General features: G+C 29.5%; 1 protein-coding gene across 1 annotated transcript in view; it reads right to left on the reverse strand.

The window, feature by feature from the left end:
- LOC148281247 (lachesin-like) overlaps positions 1-17,972 on the reverse strand; it is a 241,177-nt gene extending 223,205 nt beyond the window's left edge. Inside the window, exon 1 of the mRNA XM_088226984.1 lies at positions 17,625-17,972. The gene's annotated coding sequence lies outside the window, so the exon portion shown is untranslated. The remainder of the gene's footprint in view (positions 1-17,624) is intronic.
- Positions 17,973-25,410: the final 7,438 nt, after the last annotated feature.

Consider the following 25,410-nt stretch of genomic DNA (forward strand, 5'->3'; position numbering starts at 1 on the left):
GTGTCTGTTGTTAGCGAAACTTTAAAAATCTCACAAAAGAATATGGGAAAGTGACAGCGGCGGGGTAGTTTATCCAGATATATCAATTAAGTTAGTTAAACATATTGATAATAAACGATTTATGAAATTTGAGAAAAAAAGGATTACTTATTAAACGGCAACAGAGCTTTTACGTGGATATTTTTGGGAGGATTAGATGTCTTGTAGGACACATCCTTAAAAAGCAAGTGTTGAAACTGAACAACTGTGCAATCAGGGACTGTAGATATAACGCTTTACTTAAGGAAATAAAAAAAAACAAGAAAATATTAATTTTGGCCCCAGATACAAAACAATATCTAATAAGTGAAAGAAATAAATGTGTTGAGTGTTTAATATGTTTATTACATTTGACAAATTCATGAAAATATTTTCATCAATTTAGAAAAAACTGATGGATGTACCTACATATCCTGTCTGTGTAATGTTCAAATGTAAAATCACTGCGAATTACGATACAAAGTTAGCTCATTGGATCTTTAGAAATAATTTTAAAAATTTATTTACTTAACATTAATTACATAAATTTATCGAAATTCCCTGGACTGGTACTTACTGATCATCTCACCTTCATTAAACAAAACTGATCAAGATACGCTGCAATTGGTGTACCAAGGCAATGCCGGTAATGATGATGATGATCGAGATTTTTTTTAATTTGAATATTTGAAATTTTTTTTTCCCATATACAATATCGTAACTGATACATATTTTTCCATTATTGTTACTTTTGACCATTTTGTTTGGATAAACCTTGTTTATCTTTATTTTTTTCCATACATATTTTAAAGTTTCTTTCCTAATACTTTTAGTATTGCAGGTAATGTTTTTCACCCGAATGCATGTATTCTTAATGATTTTTATGCCTCGCATGCTGTCAGTTATGAAGAACTACTAAAAGTATGTTTTTATTTCAACAAACAAATAAAGTTACTGTATATGTTTTATGAAAAATATTTCTACGTATTTATTTAATTGTATTTAATGTGTTATGCACCTAACTATTTTAAGTAAAATAACGACTTTTGTATAAGATTCGTAACAAGATAGAGGCATAGATTTCTATGTTTTTTCTCAACTATTTTTATCTATTGAGATAATTAATAAACATTGTACAAAACCAAATATAACGCTTATGAATTTATAATTAATACATAAATATTATCAGTTTTAAAAAAATACGTAAGAAGGTTCCAGTAAATTATTTCGGGTTTTTATTATACGGTGAAAGCTCCAATATAATAAATTGGTATAATTATATTCCACGTAAATATTTTAATTTACAAACTACATTACATATTAAATTGTGAACTCATTAATTTATTTCATTTCATTAAAACACATTCAACCTCTACGCCACTGTCTCTTGGGTTTATATGAAAAACAACCCTCTTAAACATTTCAGATTTTCATATTTTTATAATCGAGTTATCAAGATTTTTTCAAAATTATGGTTTGTAAGTTTTGAAAATACATTTACGAGCTTATAATGCTTAGACTGCATAAATTATAACTTTAATATTTCTACTCAGACAGATAAAAACTTATTTAAAAGAACGTTAATGCTATGTGAAAAAACATTTTTATTTCGGGCTTGATTTGGAAAAACTAGATTTTTATCGGCGGTGAATTAATTAACAAGGTATGAAAAAGCTACTCTTGAACTAATTTAAAAGTGAAAAAAAAACATAAAATCACATTTACAGTATCTTTACAATATATTTTTAATTATTTATTGTTTGTATGCAAATCATAGAAAGTAAAAGTTTATCCATTTTATCAAAATAAAGATTTTAAAATATGCCATTATAATCCAGAAAGACTTAGCAGTATCTCAAAGGCTGCGAAATCATGAAGATCTATTAAGAATGTATAAATATTTTTTTATTATTATTATTTTTTATTTTCGTTTACATTATAAACAATATTAAACAATAAAAATATGTGTCCTTTCTGGTTAGGGGTAACCCGTGTCAAAGACATAATAATTCAGTTATTATTTTTATGCCTGTTAGATTTTACGTAGAAAACTTAATATTCACATTTATTTGATTTCTCTCTGTTTATCTATACATTATTTTTACTTGACATTAAAAAAATAAAACATAAACTACACATCTGTCGATCAGGTTCAATTTTACCGTTAATCCAATGTGTTGAAAATAAATTATTTATAAATATATCTTATGCAAGAATGTAAATAATTATATTGTTCCAAAAAAAGTCCGTTTGTTTATAACAAATTTTAGTTGAGATTGGGGTCAATTTTTTTTATGTATACGAACACATGAGTCCAACCATTAATTTAAATCATTCATTTTAATCCTTCATACGACACACAATAGCCTCCGTGGTGAAGAGGTCAAGACGCTTGACTCACACACGGAAGGTTCCAGGTTCGATTCCCGGTGAGAAAACTAAAAATTGAAAAGTCATTTTTCTTAAGCCTGGGTGTTCCGTAATGTAATTCACCACTCTCATTGGGCCTCTTCGCCTGTTGTGGTGCAACAAAAAACAAAACAAAAAACAAAACAAAACATGTTTTGTGTTGATTCACGTTTTGTAAATTTAATGAAATATATACTTTTTTACGTTTATAAACCTATTGCATTTGAAAAAGCTGAGTGAAAAACTGATTTCACAGTGTACATTATTACGATACTCTTGTGAAATAAGCCTTATTATCAATACAAAATATAAAACTGAACTCTTGTGTGGATGCATTGCCACACTAGTCTGCATACAATACAAAACTTGATACATCTATCTTATTTTTTAAGGTGATGAAGTTGTTTTTTTTGTAATTTTTAATTGGGATTTTAACACAAGATTTGCAAAGTTAAATTTGTATAATTGTACAGGATTTTAATATACAAAAAATTTATCATTGCTACGTGAAGAATGAATGTAACCCCGATTTTGCAATAAATATGTCTAAGAGAAACATGAATATAGAACTCATAACAAAGAGAACAGAAACGCTGTTCCGTGGCCGGTGTTTGTGTAAAAGAGGTTATTGTTAGTCGGATTTCGACAGTGATAGAGGACGTACGTATGTAAGATTACCGGCGTATTTATGATTTTTAAATTATTTTTCTGTAACAGGGGTGAGCTCATGTTTATTTTTATCAATTATTGAAAAGAATCAATAAACAGTATGTCTGGATGTTTTTTTTTTTTTTTTTTTTAATATTTGAACATTATAATATTCCGTCTTTTGCTTCTTGTAACAACATGTTATATCACCGCGCGCAATCAAATATTTGTCACAGCCATTTAAGAGTTAATTCTAGTGGTAGGTATGTACTACATGGTTCTAAGTGTCCTATAAAGGGTTAAATATGGGCAATTTTTAGTGCCTATGCACCATGATTTGTGATGCGATTATTTGAAAGGATTTATATCTTAATCTCGTGCGAGGTGCGTTTACTGATCGATTTACTAGAGCTGGCGCTTTCGCAAAACTTACTTTAACGCATCTAAAATCAATAAGATGTTGATTCGAAAAAGGTTAGATTAAATTGTAACCAAATGTGCTACCTTTTTTTGAAAATCCGTCTTGGATTAGAGGGTTGGGCATTTATAAAAAAATACAGTGGGTTAAGAAAATATAAGATATTAATTTATTTTTACACAAGTACATTTTTTATTTATATATATTTTGTGTTCATCATTTTCGACGAACTAAATAGTAAAAGGCTAGTTTTCTGCCGCCGTTTTCATCAGAATTTTTTTTAGAAAGCGACGCATTATTAAATAAATAATTCTCATTTTCTTGACTAATTTTTTTTCTTGACTCAAGGGATTTTAAATTTACCACAGCACATTTTACTAAAATTTAATATTAAGGTTCTTACATAAATATTCTGTACATTAAAAATATGTATGTGTAAGTTTTGTAAACGCGCCAGCACCATACAGATACGAGTAATTGACGTATACATGATTAGATTAAATAGAAATAAATCATTTTATATAATTTTACCCAGTGTTTTTAATTCTTTAATCAAATGAAGAATTGCAGCAAAATTCGAAGAACGCAGAAGCATGTTGTGTATATTTCATTATCATATTATTAACAACTAACAAAGCAATACTAGTCTATGTCACGCTCATAAGCGCGTCTAAGCGCGAGACAGACAGATATTATTTTCACAATGCGTATGCCGTGCGATGTCATACCATACGCTTATTCACAAATACTACACAAGGCGTTTGTGTAAGTTTTGCAAACGCGCCAGTTTTAAATAATCGAGCAGTATATTTATACTTGTCCGATCGGCGGTTAGCATGCACGATTATCTTGTAAACACGGCCACCTTGTAACTAGATTGCCGCTAGTTACTAGCGAGACTACTAGCTTGACTTCATTAATTTTGCACTGGAAATGACTAGAAATGAATCATAACCTTTAAAGTGACACTCCATTAAAATTATTTTAAAAATTAAATAATGTAATGTGATGATATCGCTTTCCGTCGTGTTAAATAATATACTTATTTTATTGTAAATAATCTTAAGTTACTTTTTTTTACTCTTAAGTATGTTCGAGTTTTAAAACAGAATTAAGCTCTCAAGAGGCATTGTAATTTATTTTTTATTTGTTTTTTGACAGAGACAAAAAAAAGTAAAAGTGATAAAGAAGTAAAGGGATAAAACAAATACGTTGTATTATAAGCGTTTTAAAAAACTCTAAGCAAAATGAGGAAAAAACGAAAAGGATAGTATTATGTATAAAGTGAAATATATTACGAGTATATTAATTCGAAAAAAAATATGAATCGCATAATAATAAAATGTGTTTGTAGTTATTTAAATGGGAATTATATCAGTGTTTACATATTGTGTATACTACATGTGTTTTATAGAAGATTAACGAATTAACTTCGGAAGACTTAGAATATTAACGGACAAAATCGGGTTGTGGTCCCGTGGCTAGTGTCTCGGACTCACGGACCAAAAGTCCGTCGTTCGAATCCCACTCTAACTCAACTTGATTCCATTTTCTAATAGTGAGTTATTTACAACTCGTTGAGAATGGCCCTCAAAATTAAATATTTGGGTAAATCATAAGAACTTAAATATTTCTTTAAAAAAAATTTTTTTTTAAACTTTTACTATTTTTTAACTTTGATCATGTTCATTCCTATTTTTATTTCAACGTGCATTTTTTCATGTAACAATATTTTTTTCACGATAATTTAGTTTTAATTTAAATAATAATTATCATTGTTAATTTAATTGATATGTGTGTTTTATTAGCGTATAAATGTAATTGAAAAAAAAAAATCAGTAAGTATTTATTTACTTTTAATTTTAATTTTTTGTAAACCAAAAAAAAAAAAATAACATTCGGATTCTTTTATAATTATTTTATTTGATTTAGGCAATAACAGATCAAAAATCAGCTTACTACTCGTTACTTGACTTCATATTTAAAAACTTCTACGTATCCTTTGAAATAATAATAAGTTTGCTTATCATTTCCACCAAAGCTAATGTTGCGATAAAATCAAAAACCACACTGAACTGTATGAACTCTTGGTACTTCGTGAATTATTATTTTTTGTTTTCTTCCTTCATTACAAATGCAGGGAGCGTTTAAGCATAACTTTGCTTCGCTAACGTCAAGACCGTTACTGAACTCCGAAAAGATATCTTGTACATTATGTTAAAAATAACGTAATTAAGAAAAAGATAAACATCAAGGGAAAATAAACGTTTTAACCCAGGTCAGTCCGAACTGACAGATAAAACTTTTACCTCCTGAATACTGCCGGAAAATAATTCTTTGTTAAATGTGATGGTGAAATAGAATTAAATTTTAACACATTACAGCAGAGAGGAAGACCATTTTAGAGTAAGAAATATTGAAGTCTAGGTATTTACAAGGTTTACAACCTGTTTCTGACTGGATTTTAAGTGGGCACTATACATACTGTGTACCATTTAAAATTTTGCATGAGTTTTAACACCCACGTTTCTTCAATTCTTGCGTATGTTGATTGCATTTAAGTTAAAGAGCGAAAATCTTTATTTTTGTGGGGAGATTTGTCCGATTGAATCTTTTCACGTACAAGGCAACGCCTGAAAAAATTTTTCCTATTTCGATACTTCTTTTTAGATCAGGTGGTTTGGACCAACAAGAAATATTAAAGAAAAAAGAAACTGTATACCAGAACGATAAGAACATGTTATGTAAAAAGTGATTTTCAAACTGCTTTAAACTGTCCGTAAAAATCTGTCGATTCGGTAATTTAAATATTTAATCTAAATATATATTCTCATCGACGTTTATAACAACAGAATACGAACATTTTGGAAAAGAGAATGTTGAAGTCTTGGCATTTACAGGGCTCATGACCTGTCTTGTTCAATTACTTGTTAAGATTATTTTCAATTTTTTTGTTGAAAACTTTGGCCAGATTACAAAAATACATTAATCATTCTGAGCCGGAAAAAATAATTTTAATATTAAACCATTTTTACGCTAATTTATTATTTTTTTCAAACAAAGAAACGGAAGAGAATAAAGAAATTTACAACCTTTACACATAAATATTGCTTCAATTCTTCCGTGTGTTGATAAATGTAAAATAAAACATTTACTTCTGCAAACTAGACAACACATGAAAACATGTTTGATTACAAGTCTAAGCCCTTGAAATGCCTAGACCTCCATTTCTCCTTCTGTAAAATGTTCTCCATCTTTATTGCAATATTTTAAAGTTTGTATAAACACAAAAATGAGAGGCGACCAATATTTATATATATCTCGCCGCCAAATAGTTAAATCAGCCACTCAACGAGCAACTAGGCTGTTCATTTAATGCTGGCATTCAATTGAATGAATAATGTTTACTTACCCAGATGTTTATTGAAATTAATGTTATGTAAGAACTTTTATTTGAAGTATTCTTAATATGCACGCTTCTACTTTCTATTGTTGTATCCCAACTCAACTCAGCGTCGTTTTAGTTCTGTTTTGTCCAACAGACCATTTTTAACAAAATTGAGTAAAGTGTACAGGAGTTCTGAGGAAGCCTTAATTTCTTTAATAATTTTTTTTTTATTGTTTAAGGTGTTATTTAAAGAGTTTTGTCTTAAGTTATAGTCTTTATTTTTGCCTATTTCGTAAAAATAACTTTTTAATTCTATTTTCGCAGATTTGTGTTTTGGTCTCTTGGATCTCAGATAAACTGAAACGACGACAAGGCTCTTGGCCTCATCGAGTAAGGGATTCGTTATTATTTTTTTGTAAAATGTCTTTTTATATGAAAAAATATAAGTAATTAAATAACGTGTTCGCAGGTTGAAGGCTAGGCCTTTGGAAACGGCCGAACCAAAAGCCACCGGGTTTGGTTAGGATAGGTTGGGTTAAGTTTAATAATTTGAAAAAATGTGTTTTTACTTTCCTTGTTAGATTTAGTTAAGGATTCAACAATTTAAATTTTAACAGTTTTTTTTATTGATTATTATTAAACTTAACCAAACTTATCCTAACTTGTTCTTATTTCACATAAGAAAATAGATTTAAAAATTGTTCTAATATTATTGTTGTATTAATATTTAAGAGGCTAAGGGACGTTCAACCCTTTCGTTAAACGTTCATTCAACGAACGACGTTGGCATTCAGTTGAACGTCAGCATTTAATGAACAGCCAAGCCGCTCAGTGGAGTGTCTGATTGAACTATTTGGCGATAACATACTTAAAAGGATTAATCAAATGGTTTTTGATATTTTATGCTCTATTTTCCCCATTGTAAACAAAAAAATGAACTTAATCTAAACAGAAATAGAAAAACTAATAGAAATACATGAAATGAATTTAGAAAAATTAATGATATTTTCCAAATCAATATGGATATTGTGGAGTTATGCGTGAACAATTTTTTTTTCGCGGAAATTCAAAATTATAAATTGAAAAAGATTTTTTATGCTACTAATAAGCAGAATTTTTGTTTTACGCGACAGTATTTTATAGATCCTTATTACTATAAAATTGTAAAAAAAAGTGATACTTCCTTATTTGGATTTACCTTTTTCCTTTTTTATTTTGTTTAGTGCGAACAAAATAGAGTGTTATTTAAAGACACCTTTAGGTCTTTCGTTCGTATTCCCATGTAAAAGATTGGGTAAGAAATAAAGAGACCCAATACACCAAGGAAATCTTTCACACTTGTAGTGAAAACAACATCTTTCACCGCCGTACCACACCTATTTCCTTTTCTTGTCACGTACTCCATATCTTCACCTGTCCACGTGGATATTTTTGAATAGTATAAGAATTTACCTGGAGTTTTTAACCTTCTTTAACTCACTCCACCCAGACTTGATAGCGCAAAGAAAGTAATCTTCTTAGATATTGTTTGGTACAAAAAAAACACCATTACGTGGTTTTAGAGCTTTTAGAACTCTTTGACGAAAATGAGATTCTTTACAAATACATACTCGTACAACGCAGATGCTACATTTTTGGTTTATGTAAATCACATTTTTTTTAAATGAACAAACAAATCATCCCGTCGTTTCTCCATAGAGGTAAGCAGAGAGAATATAATGCCCCATCACTTGTTTAATATGTACATCTACATTTATACATCTTTTTACGAACAAAACCCAATTCAAAAACGAAAATGTTAAAAAAATATTAATTCTATTTACTTATTGATTGTTTAGTTTCTAAATTTAATTTTACTTTTTTTATTATTCCTAATTGATTTTTGTCGTATTAATCGTTTTCATTCTTAACTTCAAATCGTTATCATAGTATAATCAAGTAATAAAATAAACTTAAATACGTGTAACCGTTTAATCTTTTCTGTATGATTTATTTGTCAAAAAACTAGCCATACTTTTCTTCAGAATCGTTTAAAAAAACGAATTAATTTGTTTTTTCTGTTATTTACTTCAAAAGAACACAAAAAACAACGTATCTCAAACGCCGTAAGACCAAAAGCGCCTTGTTTAGTATCATAAAAGAAAGTAAAAGTAAACATTTAAAATTACTTAAATCAAAACATATATACTAATTTCATTTCACCATATAAACAACACGCAGAGCACCAATATTATTATTATAAATAAATAAATGTATGCAATGTATTTCTAATTGAACGTTGTTATGCAGAAAGCAGCCAGTCTATGATTTAAAAAAATGTAATATTGATGTTATCGGGTTTAGTAAGGTCAATCTCATGTTCTACTAAAAACAGCCAAGCGAATTTCATCCAAAAAAACTGTTATAATCGCCTTCTGAAAATGACATGGTTTTTAAATGCCACGAAAATGAATGTCACCAATATATAAAACGTTTACATTCAAAGGGAGTTTGAGATATTAGACCTGGCTTTTTTTTGCAAAATGCATATTTTAGGTTATGTAATCAGGCATTCTTTAAAAATCTTTAAAACTAGCCAAATGTTTAACTGTATTATTGTTTTCTAGTTTTCTTTTTATTGCGTATAGTTGTAATTTTTTTCTCATGTATATTAAAAATTATATAATTCAAAAGACTACTTAAATATAACAGTGTAAGTCACTCTCCGAGCAAAAAAAATATTCTTTTAGAAGGTAACAGCTATAGCATTTAAAAAATATAAAATAAAATTGTATAGAAAAGAAAATATGTATAAATTATGCTTTTATATTAATCGATAATTTTTTTTTTTTTAAATACACGTTTTGTATTATAAAAAAAACAAAAGCATGCATTTTCTATCATTTCTCAAAGTAAAAAACATTCTGACAGTTGTGTATATTCGATTATTCATTCTTTTCACAAAAGTGCTATTATATTAGTCTCATATTTCGATGGCTGGCTGCTTTCTGTATAACTACGTTTAATCCTACGTAAGTATATTTTTGTTCCTTTAAATAATTATTTACCCTTTTTTTTTAACTACGAGAACTAAAAAGAATGACTAAACATTTTGTAGTTCAATTTTAAGAATTTTCTTATGAAATTCTACATGTTATATTATATCTATAAATGGATTTTTTTATACAATTTGGTTTTTAGAATCGCTCAATATTTAGAGTTTTTAATGGCTATGAAGAGAGGGTATCGGATATTTTTTTTGTTGAGAATTTATATAAAATATCTAAATTAACACCGTCGGGTTGATGGTACAATCCCAAAATTCAACATTTTAAAATAACCTCAAATTCGCATTGTTCAGTGGTGTAATTTTTTATAATTACATAAATATTTCGTAAAAATCGCTGTGAAGTATAAGTAAATCAAAAACAAAGTTCAAAGTGTACTGCCGGTAAAACAACTTTGTGACTACAAATTGATTGTAGATCACTTTGTTGATCCGAAATATAAAAAAAAAAGTTTCTCACACTTACAACACTAGATTTAAAACTAATGGCTCCCTTATCGTTCCCCGAATTACAAATTACTTTGGAGAGCGAACATTAAATTGCGTTATTCCAAGGTTGTTCAATTATCTTCCACAAACCATTATTAACATGAAGGATCTTCAAATAAAAAAAACTGAAAAAATATCTTCTAAATGATTTATAGTACCTGTTAATAAATCAATAAATATAATTTAAATAAAATAATGTAAAATAAACCTGTCTTAAAGAAAAATGTGTCCCGCAAAAAGGCTTTAGACTTTGTGGGTAACAAATTGTTATATGTATTTTAAACTATTAAATAAACGCTGCTCTGCAGCACTGAAACTAATTCAGTATCTCGGCGGTTTGTTCTATGAATCCAAGGAAATCAGTTTAACGTTGCCGATGGCATTCCAGGAAGGATAAAATATTGCATTGAGGAGAGATCCTTAAGCCAACCATTCACCCGCAGCTGTTATAGAGTCCTGGGAGACTCTCTGTCAGCTGCGCATAGATAAAAGTTATTATGAATATTCCAAAGGAGTACAAACTCTATACAGATTAGAGGAGGATGTATGGACAAAGGCCAACTCGTCGTCCCCACCCCTCAAGATCTCCTCAATGCCTCTGTTTTTTTATTCTCTCTACTCCAACTTGATTCCCATTTTCTAATAGTAAGTTATTTCCAAAATGGCCCTCAAATTTAAATATTCGGGTAAATCATAAGAGCGCAAATATTTATTTTTCAATATTTTTAAAATTATTTTTAAAAAGAAGATATTAGTAGTTTTCCTGGTAAAGATTTTTTCTTAACCTAGTTAAATAAATTTAAGAACTACGACGTGAAGATATACTTTACACTTTTTTTTTTATTCTATACACATGGAGAGCTTTTACATGACAGGTACAAAATTAGACTAGTAAATATGTGTCTAGTAAACAGATTTTTTTTTTCTTATGTTCAGGAAAAATACAGTATGGGTTCATTGTTTTATATTTTACACAGTTATACTTAACTCTAATAGACCAGTGAAGTTTCCATATTATATAATAATTATATGTCAGGTTATCAATGAAAATACAAAAAAGAAAAAGAAAAAAACAGAAAAGGAAGTTGTTTAAAAATTCAAATTAAATTAATAAAAATAATTTAAAAGTTTGTAGTTAGTATTTACAAATAGAAATAATTTTTAAAATGAAGAAATTTTATTTGTAAAAGTAATTAAAAGATAAGAATTTAAATAAAGAGTGAAAACATACTCAGATATGTATAAAAAAATAAAAAACATTATCTAAACACATATTTTATGGAATTCAAAGAAACGATGTGAAAAATCTTTAAAAAAATAATTTAAGACAATAAATTTAAGTCCATTTAAAAAACATCTTCAAAATTAATGTTACATTATAGTAAGAGTAGCAATATATTGATTTTGTATACATATATATATATATATATATATATATATATATATATAAGTGATCATTATCATAAGTATTACTTTTATTTTTAAGCATCGAATTACATTAAGCTTTATAGATGTTCTTAAATAAAGATAAAATATTACATTGAAGTGGGTAGGTACGCAATTAAATGTTTTAGAAAACTTATAACAGTTTTAGGCAAAAAAAAAACGTTTACTGTAGGTACTATTTAAGTGTTGGCAAGTTAAAAATAAAATTCAAAATCATTTTTACAGCAATTGAAATACTGTTGGTTATTTTAATTTTATCACCGTAGGCATTTTTAATATGAAAACTAACAATGAAAAACGAGACATCTATTTCTCTTTACTTTTTTCCTAGTCGGTCTACCAGACGTCACAATAGAGGTACACTGCAATCTTGTACGTCTATTTGGTACTTTGATACTTATCAGTCTCGTTAAATCAGGGACGTCCGTGTGCCATTCGCTATTTTATAAAAATTGATTATATCATTTTGTATGCTATTGTGGCTTCTAACGGGCTTGTTTCCTTTAGATCTGGAGGTTTAGCGACGATCTGAAAATATCCACCTAAAAAAAAGGCGATCCTCTGTTATTGGTGGCGTCCATCTACTCCCAACTGAAGGAATGTCCTAATCGAATATAAAAAAAATGACTTTAAATGCTCTTCTTAATGCTTGGCAATCGCGATGGGAATCTTCCCCTTCAGGGGAAAAAAAAAGAAAGGTAACCCTACCTTTCTTTTTTTTTCCTTCAATCTGACAGCGCTTAGAATCTTCTTGGGTTATTCCCGATCACTGGACTACGCAATTTTTATCAGGTCATGGTAAATTTAATCAAAAATTATTTGTTTTTAATATTGTTGACTCCCCTTCGTGCGGCTGCGGATATCCTAACCAATCTTCTGAACACATCCTGTGGTCTTGTCCCTTTCCCCTTCTCTATGATTACCGAATGGAGCTTCTCGCTACTATCCGCGGCCCTGTTATAGGTCCCATCGGATACACAGATCTGGTGGCTTCTAAAAAGAATTTCAAGGCTTTTAAAAAGTTTTGTTATCATTTCGGCGGATTGGTCATGTCCAATCAATTTAATCCCAGTCAGTGAAGAATTCACTTTCCTCTCTTCTCAATCCAATGAAGTACATATTATGTACTTCTGGATTATTTTCTTTCAGCACAAAGATGCTAAGGCTACTAGATTTCAGAGAGCTCCTTCGGGCAGCTTTTCTCGTTTGACGACGAGCAAATTTTCCGTGTATGTGGGCACCGCCAAGGAGACTTATGTCCTCAGATGCGGTGTGCGGTATGTAGTGGGTAAGCTATTGTGGCTCGGTCACAGTTCCAAGAAGAAAATATAGCTTATACTTATTCGTACAATACCTACGCTTCATCATAAATTATACAAGATGAATGTATATATGTGATGCATTGTGTTAGAATTAGTTGTTAATCCTGTCACCGCCAAAGAAACGTCGGCTTGTACAGTGCAAACAATAGTTATTAAGCGATTGCCGGTTTATAAGTTGTCACGAGGCATCTAACTTCTATACCGAATATGCTAATCGCGCTTAACTTCTATCCTCGTTTGTCACTTTTCCATTGTAGACGTGAAATTCAGAAATTCTGGTACTGTCCTCTGTCACGGGAAACTTTGGATACATAACTGGGACGACTGCATCCATTCGCCATGTTTCTATTCATCTTGCTTTACATCTCGGCCCCATATCTAATATTAATCAGTCAAACAAAAGACTTAGCCCATTTGTCGAGTTCTTTGTGACGTTCATAGCTCCAGTTTTCATGAAATAAAACCCATATTTTCGTATGACCCACTGCAAAATGTTCCTTCTACTCAATTTCACAAATTGTAGAAAGTCTTAACTAGAGATGAAATTGAAAAAAAGCTTATTAAACTTTAAATTAAAGTGTTGAATAATATTTAGAAAAATAAGATATTCTTCTGTAATGACAGGGACGAAGCGCCGCGCTTGTTTAAAAAAATTGGAGCTCGCCAATTCCTATAAAATAAGGATTCAAAAAGTAATTATGGTAATAACTCATCTTTTCAACGGTTCGTTAATTGCAGCGTATCTTGATCATGTTTGTATCGTGAAGATAAGATGATCAGTCTTACGCTTTAAGTACCGGTCCAGGGACTATGAAATATTATGGTGTGAATATATCATTTTAAACAGATATTTCATATTAACCATGTCGGGAATCGAATCCGAGACTTCTTGCATAGTAAGAAAACGCGCTGACCATAACACTACAAGGCCGGTAATAACTACCTATCAAGTAAATTTTTGGTTTTATTATTTTTATTTTTAGGAATAATTTATATCGTGCCATTTTTGCGAAAATCAACTCAAGAGCGTTGTACATTGTACAATAAGTAATTCAACACGCCTTGCAGCTACAGAGCGTATAAATGGTTGGGATTCTATTTTTTTGTTTTCAATTACGTTATGATTTAAAAACAAATTGGAGCATGTCTTGCAGCTACAGAGCACACGGGCGGTATAAAATCTAAGATTCATTTATAAATTTTTATGAACCACCTAAACTTTAGAGTCATACGTCGACTGGTTTTGGGTTTCTTCCACATGATCAGGACTTACATAGAATTACTCACGTTGCTTATTATATAGGAAAATATTTTGTGTCTCAATAGTAAAAAAAATAAGAGTAATTTATTGTTTTCATTTTTTGAAAAGCCATTGATAAGTCTTCTGCCCACACTTTTGGCGACCATTTTAACAAAGGCATACATATTTTTAAAATAATGTATTTAATTGCATGTTCCCCTTTTGTTTTCTGACCCAGCGTTTGACAAGAGTATAGATCATTATCAACGAAATATTGTTTTTCTGAAACAAAACGCAATTATTTTATTTCAGAAATAACATAGCATGTTACCTTGTCCCGCAGGCTTTAATTTGACAGTACTTAGTCAATTATTTATCCAGGGACTCATAATACAACATCAGCCCTACTCACAATGACATTCTGGAGGCTTGGATCCACAGACCCCTTGAGGCTTAGTTAAAATTATGTATAAAAACCACAACTGTTTTCTCGTTGAAAAATATTCATCGAGGGTGGAGTAATTATATTGGTTGCAATGTGTGCCATATTTTCTGCTCTCTTACAGACATTCTGGATACTGGCCCTCTAAGAAGTGTGCATTTTGTACTGGTTTAATCCACTGAAACCTATATATAGTAGTTGGTTGTGGGAGATGTACGGCATTTATTTTAAAACTTCATATTATTTCACAGAAATTATTGCTAAGAATCATATTCCGGAACCCTCCGATACATCCTTCATAACAGTTATTCCAACTCATGAAGATACTGAATTTGAGACAATTTTACCTAAAAGGTGCATTGACACACTTCTGGTCGAGATTTCGAGAGATCTCATCAAAATTTTCTTACGAGGTTTTTTTGTAGTACTTTTTTTTAATTTCGTTACACCCAAATGTGCCATGTGTTGTTTTATTAAAATAATAATAATGGTTTTTTTTACAAAAAATAACAATTTCTTTATCTACTACATACATACTCAGGTAATAGATTTCTCTGGATATATGTCTAGTCTGCCTAAATAGGTACAACCTGTTTTAGAACCGACATTTTTATGCAAAAATAAACAATAACACGACTACCTATTAGTTATTTATTATAATTTTGTACAATATTTAAATAAACCATTGATTGTATTTGAATATTTTTTAGTAAGTTTTCCGATTTTCTCTACCTAAATCCAGTAACCATTTTTTCCAATTTAATTAATTGAATTCGGGTCATGGTTTTGATGATGATGGTGATGTTCTTGTTTTATGTACTATTTTTCGTTCGTCCTAACTCAACAAATAACTTTGAGCATTAGTCCCATGTAGTTGTCTCAAGAAACTGACAGTTAAATTAATAGTGTGAATGAAGAAATAAATATTTTATATTTTTGTTTTTTGTTTTTTGAATAAAAAATTGTTTATTGTAAATATTAATGAACAAACATGACATCTATAAATAATTTACCTGAGCCGAAATGCACAAGGTATATTTTTCACGTAAGTTCGAGATTTTCCAAAATTTTAAGTACCAAAATAAGTAATATAAAAACATTTAAAGAGATTTTAATGAGGTTGAGGGTTTAAATCAACTTTTTTTTGTTTTGATTAATTGTAAACCCTTTTTTGTTTGTTTTACAAACGCATACAAATTGAGTTAAAAAATCACATCAACAAGTATTAAATTGTCAGCTTACATCGGTCTATTTGTATCTGATCTCTAATCTATTTAACTCGACGATCAATTTATTACTCACGCAGGATTAAGCAACGACGGAGAAAATTTAGCACCCTTTTTGTAATTTTATTTTGCTTAAGTTTTAAAACCTTTTTTACCGAGCTACCAAAAGGCATAAACTTCAAAATAATATTTGTAAATTTATTTTCAAATAATAAAAATATAAATCTGTGTATTTATGATTGTTCATCCAAATATTTAAATATTGGAAGCAATGTTTGGACCTTTAATGTAATTAGTAAAAAGTGACACTACCATGGGACTTTGACCCGCTTTAATTATCTTTATTTTAAATTCAGTCTAAAAATTTTTTTTTTTTAAAAAAGACTTTTACTCTTCACTCTAATTTGTTGATCCCAAATAATAAAAATATAATCACAGTTCGATGATTTTGTAATAAAATAAAAAAATATTGTAATGTATTTGTGATCATTTTCATCATATCATTTCGATCATTGTGATCATATCATTTTCAATACTTGTGCCATATAAAAAAAAACATTATTTTCCATGCATGTTTTTTCGGGTTTTTTTAAACTCTAAAAAAGTGTGTTTTTTCATGTATGAAAATCAAACTTAATTTTTCCAAAATCCACCATTAAAAAATATATACAAAAAAACACCAACATCCACATTAGATTCCCTTGTTAAATTTTAATGCAAATTTTTAATTATAATAAAGTTTACTCGCAAAAATGAGAATATAACATTTCTTGCTAAAAGAAATAGCAAGTGCATTTGATTTAGAAATATTTTTTTTCCATTTTAACTAAATCTTTCTCAGCATTTAGCCACGAGAATAGAGTAATACATTTTACGGGGGCTATCAGTTCCAGAGATCTATATATAAATAACTGGAAAACTGATTCGGTGTTGTCTGGAAATAATCTTTATTTGCATTGAATATAAATCTCACAAACAATTATTACCAGACGTATTTTCCAATTATCTGCTACTATTTTATCCTCACGTTTAATCATCCTTCTTAGGATGGATTGCCTTAATATAAAAAAAAGAAAAAAAACGTTTAAATATTCCATTAATTGATCAAATGTTTTTCTATAAATAATCAACATAACCGAGACCTATAATTTCGAAATAAAAAATATTTTTCTTTGAAACATCATTGATAAATGTGTTTTGTTCATTTAATTTAAAATAAAATTTAATTGTATTGTTCTCCCAATAATAGTATGCAAAAGTGAATTTTCAGATTTTTTTTTAAAAAACCAATAATTTTTCGTCTAATTCAACATTGTTTTCTTATAAAAATTCAGGTGTGTACCTACAAAATTATAAAAGTTCTTAAGTATCGTAAATTTTCGCAAAAGTAAATAAAGTAGAAGTTTATGCAGTAATCGTGAATATTCAGAATAAAATACGTATATTTATTGTAAACTGGGGCTCAAAAACATATGCAGATAAATTATTGTTAGAAGTTCCAAGTAAATCCAAGTATGCAAAACATGACTTACTAAACAAAAGAAGAAATCCTCTTGAATTACACCGCCACGGTTAAGTTCGACATTGAATATACAAAACAGCTACCTTACTGTCAAGTCAGGAAAGAAAGTTTCTAGCGACTTTGGGTAACTTTGTCGCGTCGTCCGTAATAAATGTCATACCACGTCTGAAGCGGGTTTGAAAAACTTTTTCTTATCAATAATGCTGGTATCAGATTCCAAACAAGGCGTTTACAAACGCCATAAATTATAAGACGTCACTAATCTGCAAAAGTTTGTGCGCGAGTCCCGCGGAGCTTTACGAGAGCTTTTTCGCCGAGTGGCGCGACATACTCACTGCTCTGCGGTCGCGGGAGTACTAAATGTTCTCTCTCCTGGCCCAACGGACAAACCCCAATGACGGTCGCGACGCCCTATCTCGAGCGCCGGGACGCCCCTCGAGTTATCTGGCAACGGTTTGCGGCATGCCTGAAATTATTTCATTCCGGCTGAAAATATTGTGATATCATTTTATCTCCTGACCTATGTGAGATTATAGTCAGTACAGACTTATATAAAATTTTAAACCCAGTGGATTTTTAATGACATATTTACGCGAGTCAAAGAAATATTTTCAAACCAACGAATATTTGTATTTTATACAAGCTATATATTAACGATAAAAAAAGTGGAGACACGAGCCCAATATTACGGTATTAGAATAATCGGAAATCTATAAATGAAAACATTTTTTTTAAATATCTCCGTGCAATCTGATTGATGTTTTAAAATTAATTTTCTTCGTCCTCTTTATATAGATCCATTAATCAGTTACAGCAGAAAGCCGCTACTCTTGCGACATTACGATCCAACTATCACTCCATCTTTTAAGCGGCCTTCTTAGGCATTTTTTTTTAGATATTTAAAATAAAAATATTTTCAAATAAAATATTTAGCCTTTTGAAGTCTGTGGACTCAACTTTAAATTTTAATTCTTACTTTTACTTCTAAATACTCTGAATAACACCAGTAGTGAGTGGAAAAAAATATAGTTCGTATTTCAAATTAATTCGAAATAGTTTTTGTTCAAAATATAAAATCCATGAAATCAATCATAATCATTTTCCTATCTGCATCCAGTACTGCATAGAGCACTGCATTGGCACTCTACTACAACTGCAGTAGGTATATCTGGTCCATGTGTGTTACATTGAAGACAAAGCGAGCAGTCTTACGCTTCAGGTGCCAGTCCAGAAACAACTAAACATTGCAGTGTCCTGCTAGACTGATTCTTAATAAACCTTTTAACCTTACAGTTTTTAGCCGTAGGCGTCCTTAAAATTGTGGATTTATCATAAGTCTATACTATCATGTAGGTGGTGTCAAAATCATAATAACTTATTATTTAAATTAGTATGCATTTAACAATGTCATATTGTCAACGTAGAATTCAAGACTTGATATATAAAAATAACATCGTATATTGATAAAACAGGCTGAAATCATTGCATAAATCATTGAATAAATTATGTCAAATAGATCATTAATTTTAATACCAGTAATTTAAAACATCTTGTCTCTTACTTAATGTTTTGCAAAGTTACAGCATCATTTCCAGGAGGATTTTTTAGCACATTATTTTAAGAGTGGATTTGTAATACATATCAAAAATATTTTGAGTTTGTCCAAATTTTTGTAGACAAGGACTGGATTCAACTCCCTAGAGAGCTGTTAACATTAACTTATTACAACAGAGATGAAGAACATTTAAGATAAGGTAATATAGAAGTCTAAGCATGTACAGGGCTAATGGCCTGTCATTGGCTGGTCCTTTTCCTTGTCTACAAAAATTTGGACAAACTCAAAATATTGTTAATGATCGTGTTTAATTTAAAATCAGCTTTCCAAATAAAAATTAATCTACATTTTAAAAATAATTTATTATAACTTGACACGGGCACGGCCTAAAAAGCCTAAATAAGTTAATGAATATTTAAACTGGTGTAATTTTAAATGAATTAATAAATAAATAAATTATTGGAAAATTGTTATAATTCTTCGCCCGAATTGACAATTTCACTGAGCTAATTAATTATAAGTTTAATAAAATTAGACTAATTTACCTCTGCATTGAACTCCAATATGTATTTGTGTGTGAATTTATCAACAATTTAAAGATTAATATTATGTATCTTTTTGGGTGATACCGTGTATGTTGGATTTGATCCGACGTTTCGGCTACCATTGCAGGAGCCATCTTCAGGGAAAACTGTGTGTTTTATAAAGAAATGTATGTGTTCATGTACTAGTAATTTGTACCGTGTCACAGTCAGCAGTAGGCACATTTCTAGTTTTGTAGGAAAGAATAATAATGTTTATGTACTAGTAATTTATACTGTGTCGCAGCCGGCAGTAGGCATATATCTATTCGTTTTTGTCATATGTAGTGCTGGGAACGATGTTGAATTTAATTTAAGCCCGTCGTCATTGTTTATATTATCTGGATGTCTGTGTATTTCAATTGCCTCTTTTATTATTCGTGCACTATAATTACTAGGTTTATGTAGAATTTTTGGTTCAAAGGCGAAAAAATGTCCTGTGTCTATAAAGTGTTCCGCTATTGCGGATTTGTCAGGTAGCCGAAACGTCGGATCAAATCCAACATACACGGTATCACCCAAAAAAGATACATAATATTGATAACAGTGACCGTGAAAACCTTCGCACCAATTTAAAGATTGTTGATAAATTCACCTGGTCCAGGAAGAAGTATAGAAATTGAAAAAAAAAAATTTTCCGGCGTCACCTAGTATGTAGGTGAAATAATTCAATTAGATGAATCTCACCCGCATAAATAAAGGTTTCAGCTCTTTAACTTCACAAATATCAACAGATTAAATAATTAAAGGAACATAGATGTTCAAATATGGGCAGAATGGTTAATATTTCACAGAATGTAAAGTGGCCACTTAAATCAGCCAATGACAGGTCATAAGCTTTGTAGATGCCTAGACTTCTATATTACTTTCTCTTAAATGTTCTTCATCCCTGTTGTAATATGTTAATGTAATAAATATGTTTGAATACAATCACGGAACATAACAATAATTATAAATATAACTGAAATATCTATAATAATAATGGAATATTCCGTGCATAAATTTTACCTATATAAAGACAGCTTTCGTTTTATCTTGTAAATATAATACTTTACAAGTACTCGTAGAACAGACAAAACATTCACTACTTTACACAATTGTCGAGAAATTTAACGTAAAACAATAGCAATGGTGTAAAGCAGGAGAGTAATTGGAAGTAAAGGATACCATAATAATTATTATGAAAATAGGAATGTAAATCTGTTCTTAAAATTACGACAAAATAAAACTTCTGCCTACTAAAAAAATAAATATAAGTATATATTCGTTATATTATTCTTTCACACAAAGCAAAATAATAATGGTCCATTTTTGTATTATTATTTCAAGACAAATTTTATTTGCTTATACGGGGCGAATTACTATCCCAGTAATTTAATCCCCGTAAGCTAAACCTAATAGAACGGATATTTAAATCAAAGTTAAAATCGAAGGTGACAATACATAAACGATAATTCATTTTAAGATAGTTCTCTCTTATTTGTATTACTTTTACAATATTTACCTCACATTTTTTTTTTATTGAGATTAAAAAGATAATACCCTCTATGTTTGTATTATTATAAGAATATTTACCTACCTGTGTATATTTTTATAAATGTTTTAAATAAGTTCATTGAAGATTTTTTTATGGAACGGTTACATACAACTAAAAATACTTACATTAATTACATACATATAAGATGTAATATTCGTTAACGTATCTCTTTTACAACCTGCAATGTGAAAAAAATGGTTAAATAAAAAAAAAACGAACAATATCAAAGTTGTGTGTCTGTTACATTTACAAGGAAAGGGAAATTCTGAATTTCGATTACCAAATTAAACAATAAGCTACTTATGAGATAGCATGAAATAAAAGATCTTGGGATGGTTTTTGACTTAAAACTACTTTTTTAATTGCATATCAATAAAATTTTCTCCAAAGCATTGAGTATGTTAGGTTTTATAATTCAAACGAGTAAACACTTTGATAATCCAAAGGCCCTAATTTCATTATATTATACGTTTGTCAGAAGCCATTTAGAATACGCATCTCAGATATGGAATCCCCGATATGCCATATATATAACAAGAATATAAAATATTCAAAACAAATTTATCAAGTACTTTAAATACAAAACCGGTATTTCTTATGTATCAACTCTCGCTGCCTCCACCTACCATGGAATCACTTCTCTACAATACCGCAGAGTGTGTGCGGACCAGGTACTGATTCACGAAATCATCACAGGAATAGTTGATTGTGCAGATATTACTTAGTTAAATAGCAATACACGTGCAAGTCAGGATTTGTAGACGGTACCACCTGTTCCATGTACCAATAAGTAAAACATCGTATGTTAAAAAAAATAGATTTCATAGGACTTTTTCAGTGTACAATACAAAATTTAATGACATGGACTACACAAACATCACTATGTCAGATTTAAAAATTCTCCTAAAAATGCATTATGTAACTTAGTAGACATTATAATAATAAATATGTACATCTCCCTTCCCCTTCTTATCCTCGCTTCATTAATCCTTGTCCTAATCCCACCCAATTAACAATAACTTTCTGTTCTTTTAAAAAAATGAAAATAACAAAAATAATCAAAAATATATGAAAATAACATTTATATGTATAAACTTATATGTATTTGGATAATATATTTTCTTTACTAACTTTGTATACTTTGTGGAAATCTGTTATTGGTTTATACACTATATCTGTTTGTTTACTAAAATGATAATAATGTTAGGATAATTTATAAAGCGCCATTTTTGTCACCTCAAGGGCGCTGTACAATAAATAAATTTCCAATCACGTCTTGCAGCTACAGACCGCATGGACGGTTGGGATTCTATTTCCTCGTCTCCAATTATGATATACAACAATTATGATATACAGGAGCTAGATAACAGCATGTCTTGCAGCTACAGAGCGCATGGACAATAAGAAATCTAGCCGCTATTTACATTTTTATTTTTTTAAATTTTATTTGACGATGAAGTTTAGAGTTTAGGTGATACTTTTAAAAACGAAATAAAAAGAAAATTTATAAAAAAAGAAGTTAGATAACAATAAGTCTTGCAGCTACTGAGCACGTGGACGGTTGAAACTCTAGACCCCATTTACTAAATTTAAATATTTGATAGTTGATAACATTTACATAATACGATACAATAGCTAACATCACAAAAAGTCTTCACAGCTACAAAACGCATCGATGAATGGAATTTCAACAACATAAGAATGATTTTAAAAAGTTAACAATAAAAAACGCAATAATGATACATTGAGCAAAGAACTAGTAAGTATGGCAATTAAGTGAACATGTTAGAGCACAAAAAGTAAAATGTATGTAGAAATGTTGATTTCCCAGATAAAATATAAAAAAATAAATAAATAAAGCTATAAACGAAAAGAAAAAGAAAAACATTTATGAAAACTTGATTGTGAACTTCCCATTGTAAAACTGACCCTGGATATTATACGTTTGTAACTATTTCACAAATAAACGAATGTACAATAAATTGAAACTTATAATAAAAATATATAATTTATAGTTCTTAGCGTTTAATGCTCGTTGGAAATTGAAATTTATAACATTGTATTTCCTCGTAATGTGTAATTATGTATTCTCTCTTTTTGTGGGGCATTGATAATTTGAGCGATTCTTTACTGCTTTCCATCCTCCTGTCAAATCTCTCGCCAAGTTGGGAAAATTTTGTTTTTCAAAGGAATGAATGATCTCTAATGATTGTAAAACTGCCGAAATCACTTTGCAAGTTTTATAAATTTCACCGCCGAATTTATTCGTAATTGGATCAGCCATTTGCATAGACTTGCCGGATTCCTCTCCCCGAGACGAGCGTAAAACCTAACGTAATATTTTTCTTTGGGAACTTTCTCGTAACATTATATATTTATTTAGAGTTCAACACACCGAGTACCATTTTTGATTTTTGCTCAACAGAAAACTAAAAAATTCTAATTTTTCAAAAAACACCCATCATAATTAAGTTGCCACTGGCGTTTATAATATATTTAATTATAAAACCTGAATTGATTAATTTTTTTTTGCAACAGAGTAAAAGCGTTAAGTTTTTTTCAAGTGATAGAAAAAATGACAACTCATATTATTTGTACACTTAAAATATTTTTATTTATACTTCAACTGAACGATGATTTTTTTTCTAAAAATGTAAAAATAACTTGGGATTTTTTTCTACTATTATTTTGAATAAAATAATCTTATTCAATGTTATTTGGATTTAAATAATGGTTCAAATACTGATTTTTTTAAATAAAAAAACAAATTTATTTCTTTAATTTTAAGATGATATATTTACATTTTAAATGCTTTGCTGTGTTTTTAAATGTTCATATTATCAAATTACTTTTACTCTCTTTAAAGCTTACTTTTTAAAGATATATTTAAATAATGTTATTTAAGTCATCTTCTTTCTTATTTATAAACGTTGATTTATTTTGTGATAGATGTTTCGTCATTCAATAATAAAGAAAACAAATTGCGAGCGAGCGACTTTTATATTTAAGAAATACCAAATGTCCATTTTTCTTCTTACAATTTATGTTTACCTATGCATGTTTCATTTCTACCGTCTTTTATTCTAGAAATATTTGCGCTGTGTGGACAAAATATTCAAATGCATTTTGCTGATAAAACAATGCTGAAAAATATATACGACTTTCATTTATCTCTAAAGTTGTCAGAGTGGAGTGTCAGGTGTTCTCTCTGATCAATTTCTTCAAATGTCATCATTTTCCCAGGATACGGAACAAAACAGTGTTATGATTATTTTGTTTCCAATATTTAAGGGTATTTTTTATATCTATGCACACACATGTGTATTGCATCGACATTTTGTGTGCTAAACAACGTTTTTTCGTATATTTTATTGACAGTAACATTTGCATACAAAATCAGATTTCTTACCCCAACTGCCATGAACTGATGTTTTGCGTGGAGTTTTTCAAAAAAAGTACAAGTAACAAGTGATGCATCTAAATAAAATCTTTTTTTAGAAATTAATATTTCCATTCTTGATTTAATAAAATAATTTAGTTTTGGACCCACAAATAAAAAAATAACTAGACTAGAAAACATGGATTACAGTTGTGGCAGAGCGGTGTTCAAACATCGGACCTCGTATATATGAGGCCCAATTACAGTGGTGAATCACAGTACAAAATATCCAAACTACGGAAAAATCTCATTTAATAATTGCGATCTCACCGTGAATCGAAACCAAAACACTGCGTGTGTGAGGCAAGAGTCTTATCCAGTTCACCACAGGACGTTTTATAATAATAACCAACTTAACCATGCCTCAAATTTTAAATTGGATTCCCGACAAGGTTGAATATTTACCTATTATTTATGTTAAAATCATTAACTTTATGGTCAATCATTTTAGCTAATGTTAGTAAATATAAGTAATAGACTTAAATAAATCAGGAGTTTACCAACTCCACTGCAGTTCATGTCCATCGAAATACATTGGAAGGACGTCACGTAGCTTGAATATTCGCATTGAAGAACACATGAGATGTTTAAATTATAATATTTTTTTAGAGTTTGCTAATCATTCTATAACTTAAAATCACGATTTTAATATGAATGAAGGAGTTTAAAATTTACATTTAAATA

This window comes from Micrasema longulum, unplaced genomic scaffold (genome assembly GCF_059751315.1).
Source record: "Micrasema longulum isolate JH-2025_06_02 unplaced genomic scaffold, ASM5975131v1 h1tg000482l, whole genome shotgun sequence".
Lineage (NCBI taxonomy): Eukaryota > Metazoa > Arthropoda > Insecta > Trichoptera > Brachycentridae > Micrasema > Micrasema longulum.